The sequence below is a fragment of the Microtus oregoni genome, unplaced genomic scaffold (genome assembly GCF_018167655.1).
Source record: "Microtus oregoni isolate MIOR12 unplaced genomic scaffold, Mior012 000007F_ref0000211, whole genome shotgun sequence".
NCBI lineage: Eukaryota > Metazoa > Chordata > Mammalia > Rodentia > Cricetidae > Microtus > Microtus oregoni.
The window spans coordinates 46,928,668-46,934,667 of record NW_024543066.1 but is presented as its reverse complement, the minus strand read 5'-3'; the positions used below and the strand labels follow the sequence as shown (position 1 = coordinate 46,934,667).

The 6,000-nt window shown below is 51.2% G+C and overlaps 1 protein-coding gene across 1 annotated transcript in view; it reads left to right on the top strand.

Moving 5' to 3' along the window:
• Window positions 1–3,092: 3,092 nt before the first annotated feature.
• Rftn1 (raftlin, lipid raft linker 1) overlaps window positions 3,093–6,000 on the top strand; it is a 193,689-nt gene continuing 190,781 nt past the window's right edge. The window contains exon 1 of the mRNA XM_041655937.1: window positions 3,093–3,353. The gene's annotated coding sequence lies outside the window, so the exon portion shown is untranslated. The remainder of the gene's footprint in view (window positions 3,354–6,000) is intronic.

Here is a 6,000-nt window from a genome sequence, read left to right as displayed (position 1 = left end):
AGTTGGTGATGCCTGAGAACAGCTTTCTCAGTAATGCTGGTTTGACTACTTTGGACAGAAGTTGCTTGCCCATGTAAATCAATACATATGCAACATCACAAACTCCCTGCCTTCACCCAATTCACATTCTCCTACTGCACCGCAAGACATAATCAGAGGCTTGTCACACTGTGTGCTCTGTTCCAGTGTGACCAGGAGGAACCAATTTGCCAGAGTTACTCCATTACAGGGAAGAAGGGGCAGGGGCTGCTCAGAAAACACCACCCTGCGGCTTCTACCACATTGTCTATGGCAGGAACCACAGCCACCATGCTTGGAGCCATCTTCCTGTAACCCTGGACGATGGAGCACTTCTGAAGGTCACACACTGTGGCTGCAGAGCTACATCTGGTACTCACTATAATGATGACTGTCTCACGGGTCATAGATGACCTATGTCGCCCATCGGCCTGAATGCCACTCACAGGGTGGGCATAAGCTCTGGGTTTTCAGGTCTTATGATTGAACAATTGAGGCAGTCGTCCTTCATGTCCCATGCTTTTGCCAGGCCTACCTTCTGTCCCAGGTTGTTACTTCTGTCTTCAGAGTCATGGGAAGAGAGTTAGTCGAGGATAAGTTAGTAACAGGGTGTGCCTGGCTCAGGTGGAATTATGGGAAAAGGTGGGCAGGGTAGAATGCTGTCGTCTTGGGATCAGCATAGCTAGAGGGCATTAAAACTGCTGTGGCTGTGACTGTCACCAGATGAGGGGTGTATCAAGACCAGGGTGAATTCGCTCTAGCTAGGACACACCTTCCCTTGAGCTGAGGTGGGTTTACACAGGCCTTCCCTCCTTTTCCCAGAGGGTATGATGACAACCGGCTTCCCCATTATCTCAGGCCTGTGTTTTATCAGCTTCCCACAGGCCGCATCCCAGTTCAGGGAGCATCTGTGACCTGTTGTGCAGTAATAGCTTGGTTTTCTCGTGTTCGGCTCCCTTCACAAGTACTTAGTGTGAAATCATAGGGGAAGGGAGTGTGAGCAGGAGAAAAACAGCACTATTACACAAGCCCCCCGAAGAGACTGCTGTGAGAGAATTAAAAGCTGCTGCCCTAGGACATTCTAACAGACGACACTGTGAGGTTGCCAAGGTAACCCACCAGGAGACAGCTCCAGTGTCTCTGGGACTGAGGCTGGGGAGATGAGGTCAGTTAGAGGTAAGGCCCTGCTGCCCAGGGTCTGTCCCCTAACCACCCGGCCCACAGCAGTCCAGGTGTCTTCTGTACGACATAAGTGAAGCGAAGGCTGGGCTACTTATCAGGCATTAAAGGGAAAGTGAATGGGAACACTGTCAATAATTGTTGAATGTTGGCCACACAGCGCTTTCAATGAGCTGGATGCAGAGAACTCAATTCACTGCATACCTGTTTATCGAATACTGTGTACCAGGCAGGAAACAGCATGATGTATAGAAAGACAGGTCAAGCGTTCCAGGAAAAACAAAACTAGATTAAACTGAAAAATGAAGAACTAGGCAGAGAAAATTTATTGGAGACATTTAAATACACAGTATTGGCAATAAGGACAATACTGAGTGGAGGAAAATAGAAAAATGTCAGAATATCTTATTAACCCCAAGGACCCAGTGTTTACAAAACAAAAAACCCAAACCCAAACCACACACAAATATAAAACTACACACACACACACACACACACACAAAATGTATAATCGGAAAGAATTTGCTTAAAAATAATCTCTTCTCTCTTTCCCTCCTTTCCAATGCCCTATGATTCCTTGGGGACCATTGGCTGCTACCCGCAGGTGCTGCTTTCCGTGTGCTCTTAGCACCCAGGGCTCTGCACAGCGAGAGTCCTGACTCTCAGGTCTCAGCAAGATCATTAGCAGAAAGGCCTCCCTTTAACTTCACAAATAAGCTTTCAATACTAGGGGTGCCCTGCACCCTTTGACCCAGCCTGCTATTTTCTCCCAGTGGGGCAGCTGGGAATGGGAAGCAGGGATGAGAAAATGTGGACAGGTGGAGAGGCATGCCAGGAAGTGGTGGGTGGAGAGGCAAAGGTGGGAAAGAACATAAATCGGGTGGAATGGTGGCAGGAAGTAGAAGACAGATGGCTACAGGAAAGAAAATCCCAGAGTCTCTCACAAGAGTAGTCCCTGCAAACAAGGCAGTACTTCCTCCCCCTGGCGGGAGTTATTAGTACCAGACGGACCTCATTAAAACACACTGCCTAGATCAGCCCTTCACCGCGTAGCTCCACTGCCTAAGGACTCTTCTTTGCCCAACCAGAACAAGGTAATCAATTAGATCTCAGCCCCTTATGGTAATGATGATAATAACGATAATAGCCGAGTCATAGAATGCTTCCAAGCATTTCCCATTTAATAATGCACGGGGAAGTGTGCTTGGCAGATGAAGAGGCCCAGTCACTGGAGTCACAAAGGAGTAAGGACAGAAGGCAGGAATCCATCCTGATCATTTGTCTCTAAGGTTCCTGCTCTCAAAGCAGTTCTGTTCTCTTTCACTGGCCCCAAGGAGACACTACTTCACATCTTCACTTTGGTTTGTGGAATATTCTCCTTGAGGAACCCATCTTGCTAGGCTAAGATCACCTGATCTCTCCAAGATCTTAAACCTTTGGATACCTGTATAAGGTGGGGGAGGAGGGGCTGAGGCCAGTGGCACTATTTCTCTCCCTAGCACTATTTGCCAACAGATAAACCCGGCAGCATGCGCGCTGCTTGGGGACGTTCCCACCTGTGGAATGGGTGGAGAATGTACCTCTTTCTAGCTTTGCTCCCCACCCTGGCCATCAGCATGTTGATGGCGGTCGCCTTTCCAGAATCTTGGTGCTCCCCTAAGCGGGTTCCAGAGCCCGACACTGGGGAAGGGTTACTGGGGGAGGGCTGGGGTGGCTGAGCGCTGGCGGCGCACGGGGCCAACGGGTCTCTCGCGCGTGATTGCCAGGGGCCGCTAGGCTTCCCCCGAGAAGATACAGCGCAGCATATTTTGCACATGAGTTCAGAGGAAGAGGAAGTGTAGCGGGCGGACGCGCGGCGGCGGCGGCGGCGGCGCTGGGTGGGTGGGGTGGGGGCATCAGGGCTGGAGTCGGAGCGCGCAGGGCGCAAGGCGCAGCGAGCGGGAGCGCGGCGGCCACTGGCTCCTGGAAGGTACCCGCGCGGCCAGCGCCCGAGGGACCTACGACGCGCGAGCGGCCGCGCCCCGCGCTCTGCCCCCACCCCCGGGGCCCCGTTGTCCGCGCGCCGCTCTGCTCTGCATGGCACAAACTTTCATCCCGGGACGCTGCACGCTGTCTCTGGGAACCCGCGCCACGGTCGCCGTCACTGGTCCCCAGAGGTAGGTGGACGTGCGGCGAGGTGGCGCGTAGAGGCCTCGGCCGCTGGTTCCGCGGCTCCTGATCTCGGTGAGCAGGGCGACAGCTCCTCATGGCACCTCAGGACTCCAGAGCTGCCAGGCGAACCCCCTGGTCCAGGTCGCATGGGGATGGGGATTGATCGATAGGACGCCAGATTCTGGGCCAACTTTTTTTTTTTAAGATAAAGAGAAAAAACAACACTCGAGTGGGTTGGGGAGACCGTGGGTCTGTTGCCTGCTGGGGGGTCATGGGCTCCGCTTGCGCAGTAACTACTAGAAGGACGCGGACGGAAGCTCAGAGGCTACAGGTGGGTTAGGATCAGCTACTAGTGGTCACCCGGCCTGGCCCGGGGCAGATGGGAGCTGCCACCACCCACGTGCTGCCGGAGAGGTGTGCTCGACCCAGGGCAGCGGTGCGCGACTCTTGAAAGCAGACTGGGCAGGCGTGGAGACTTGGTGGAGATTCCGGGAAACGAGTCTCTGGCACCAGAAACGGCTATCTCCCCGCCTCCCCATCCCCTTCCAAAAGGGATTTTTCTTGCTTCATCCTATTACACTTTCCTAGGCACGGGGCTCGTCCGTATAGGCATGGGTTCTGGGCCGGGAGGAGGTCTGTGTATTGCCAGGCAAGTGATCCAGTTTGGTTCCGGCACCGCTATCTTTGGAGGCCAGAATCGCCAAGGGCAGGGTTAGCCCCGCGCCTGCTCCCTACTGCCTCTTGGCTGCCGGCTCTCAGCTGCCCCCTGTGGGCGGTGGGTGGTGTTAGTGAGTTTGTTTAGGGCTTACAAACAAAAACTATTTGTTTTTATTTTAAAGAGTCTGGCACAGATCTTTATATGTGAGTGGCTGCCTCTTCTTGTCCGCACAGCCGTTTTCAGATGCCGGGGAAGCGGTTAGAACAGGTGTCTCCCAACCCTTGCCATGGAGTGTCATCTCAGGATAAACCTTTTCCAGGAAGGAAACCCTGGTGTAATATGAGTGACCTACAAGTCTGTGGGTAGAGCCGCTCAGCCCAGTATTCCCCTGGCTGCCAGGACTCCTAATTTTACCTTCGGATTAGTTGAATTCAGAGGAAGTTCAAGTGACAGACATGTCACCAGCCACCCTCAAAGCTTAAGCAACGAGCTGTATGGTGTATTTGCTCTAACATCAGTGAATCAGTGTAACCCTAGAGTGAGCTTGCATACTCGTCTGCCATCTGCAGGGGTTTCATGAAGCCTGAGCAGTCCCAACCCCAAGCTGGGAACCTCCCTGTACCCACATTTGTGGGACAGGACACGGGCTTGTTTTGCCTTTGTCTTTCTGACATCATGGACAAGGGCAAATGAAGTGGGTTGTGAAGTCAGCTAATGGATTTGGCGCGGGAATTGAAAAAGAATAAATTGGGGGTCCAAGTCATTGGATTCTTCCTCTCCCTCTGGAGCAGGAAATTTTGGGTTGATTTCAAGTAATTGCTTTGTCTGTAGGGAAACAGGCCTGCATGATGGGAGTTCCTGTAAGCCCACTTGTGTTCATCCAGGCTTTGCTTACATCAGAGCTGAAGCTGTGCGGTCCCATGGCTTGGTGGCCATGGCTGCCTCACCAATGTTTCCCTATGGAGCCCTAGCTAGTCTGAATCCCTCACTATGTAGACCAGGCTGGCCTCAAACTTCCAGTGATGCTTCTTCCAAGTGCTGGGATAATGATATGCACGACCACAGCCAGCCAGCACCCACTAAAACAGACAGACAAGCAAACAAAAATGACCATTTAGTAAAGTTGCAACAGGGACCATATAAATACATAGCTAGGTACAGTGGCATACTCCTGTAATCTCAGAATTCAGAAGGTAGAGGAGGCCGGAGAAATATGCCTGTACATTGTTTTGACGTATGCATGCACCGTATAACAGTCCTTGTAAAGACAGATAATGTACCATCAACCTGGGTTTCTTTGTGGCCACCAGTCGGTTCCAGCCCCTAACTTCCCAGTGGCAACCACTGCTCTGTCTTACCATGGGTTAGTTTGGCCTGTTTTCTGAACATTGCATATACAGATTCTGCAGTTCTGAATAGTTTGTTTTTTATTCAGTAATTCATTTATTTACTGATGAGTTATGTCCAGGAGGTGTGTATATGTGTATTGTATAGCTCCCTGTTCCTGGACACATGGGTTATATAGCCATGTTTTGTTAGTTGTTGGTTATTATGAAAAACAGTGATGTGAATATATGTGCATTTGTGCACAAGTTCCCAGGGACACAGCTCCCATTTCTCATGGATGGTACCCGTGTCACAGAACAGGTGTGTATAGTGTATAGAGGAAATTGCTAGGCCTTTGTCTAGTGTGGAGAGTCCATTTTACACTCATAGAAGAAGTACAGATGTACTGAAGATCACATAACAATCCCCTAGATCTAAGTCAGGATGATTAGCTCTCCTGGGGCTGGAGGACGGTGTTCTCCTGGGAGCAGCTGGGACACTCATGGGCATGTTTTCATAGATAGAGGGGCCTATGAGAAGCAGACCTTGACTCTGTCAGTTAACGGGTTTAATCTTTATTGTAGTGTGTGTGTGTGTGTGTGTGTGTGTGTGTGTGTGTGTGTTCATACCACAGATGTGTTTGGAAGGTCAGAAGATAAGTTTGGGGA